General features: G+C 55.8%; 1 pseudogene across 1 annotated transcript; it reads left to right on the top strand.

Annotated features, from left to right (window-relative positions):
• The first annotated feature begins 721 nt into the window (after positions 1-721).
• Positions 722-1,431, top strand: LOC309966164 (CST complex subunit TEN1-like; annotated as a pseudogene). Its single transcript has one exon. The product of its transcript is annotated as a CST complex subunit TEN1-like (transcript).
• The last annotated feature ends 284 nt before the right edge of the window (positions 1,432-1,715 follow it).

A 1,715-nucleotide genomic window follows, 5' to 3' on the forward strand; every position in this document is an offset into this window, starting at 1 on the left:
AGGCAGCACAGGTGGGAACTCAGGTATAACTGAGGAATTGCTGGAGGCTCAGTGTGAACTAGGCTGAGAGTTAAAAGCACCAGGGTCCCCGGTCTTCGGGGTCCTCTCACTTCTGTGGGTTTTAACATGAGGAGCCCTTCCAGGTTCTTGGGGTGTAGACTGCAGAAAGACACCCTGTGCTTGTGCTTCCAGTAGGAAAAGTTGAAAAATACATATTTGGAATGTACCCAGAGCACTGTGTTCTCCTAAAAAATGACTGCCTTCATAAGACACTGTTTTACCAGAGCCCAACTGACCCGGAGGAAGTAAATACCTCAATCAAACTCCTGTAGCCTTTAACGTGGGCCGGGGACATACTCACCTCCTGGCCCTGGCCTTACTGCTCACCTGCTGAGGAGGGGGTGCTGACAAGACTTGTCCAGGGCACAGCCCGTGGGCACAGCCTCACTAGAACATTGAAACGTTAAAAGATCCATTGAGGCGGGACAGATCGCAGCCGAGGCCGAGGCGGCGCGGCTGTGCGCGCCGAGGCCGGCAAGTCCCCTGCTCTCGGCCAGGGGAGCCTCAGAGTGGCCCCCGCCCCCTGCAAGGGGACCCCGGAAGAAGGTCAAGAAACTGCCCTGGGGGGAAAGCGAGGCGCTCTCGGCAACCCGCCCCTCCCTCGTCACTTGGCCACACGGGGCGGAAAGAAGGAACCCAAGGACCCGACGTCCAGACAGGAGAAATGATGCTGCCCAAACCAGGGATCTGTTACTTCCCCTGGAAGGTCAGCGCTGGCCAAGTTCCTGATGGGGACACACTGAGAACGTTCGGCAGGTTGTACAGCTATGACACGACGCAGCCCCGAGTGACTCTGATGGCTCGGCACAGATCTGACCAGCACCCGACCCCCGTCTGCACCAAGTTGGCGGAACCGTTCCAAGCCCAGGTGGGCTCCCTCTACACCGTCCTTGGGCAGCTGGATCACTAGAAGGATGGAGGCTGCGTGGTGAAGGCCTGGGTGCTGGCTTGTGTGGGAGGAATGACTCTCCCCTGGTCAGAACAAGCCGTCTGGGAGCAGAGGCTGTACCAGCGAGAGAGGGACAGCAGCCAGTAGAGAGCAAAACGGCAGCTCGTGGCAACGCTCTTCCTCCCCCACCTGCCCTGGAGCTGCTGCAGAGGAGATGCAGGAGCTTCCCCCGAGTGACAGACTTCGGAGCTGGAGAGAAGAGGGGAGGGTTGTTCATCGCGATCGCCCCAGAAATGGGAGCCTAGAGATCAGAGGCTGGGTTCTGGGGCGCTGGGGGCTGGGCCTCGTGTGGGTCCTTCTGGAGGGTTCCAGAAGGTCCTGGTGAATAAAGCCGCACAGTGTGACAAAGAGGGGGAAAAAAAGAAGATAAACTGAGGCACATTAAACATTTTAAGAGTTTATTTGAGCAAAAATCAGTTGAACCCGGCAGAGCCAACCCAAAAGTGGTTAGGAGTTCGGGAAGGGGCGTTTATACAGCAAAGGCAGGAGCAAGGCAGTGAAATTATTGATCGGCTCTTGCTTGAAGCCTCGTTGGCGGTTTGTGATTGGTTGTCATTCCCAGACTTGGATTTTGGTTTGCCGCCTTAGACCCCCGTGGCATCACAGCCCCTTCCGTCCAAGGGCTTCATTGTTTAATGAAGTTAACAAATCTGATCATTGCAATTGTGTGTAAATGCCCACAAATACATACATGTTCATAGTTGGC

This window comes from Leucopleurus acutus, assembly GCF_964270905.1.
Source record: "Leucopleurus acutus genome assembly, chromosome: 9".
In the NCBI taxonomy this organism is placed as follows: Eukaryota; Metazoa; Chordata; class Mammalia; order Artiodactyla; family Delphinidae; genus Leucopleurus; species Leucopleurus acutus.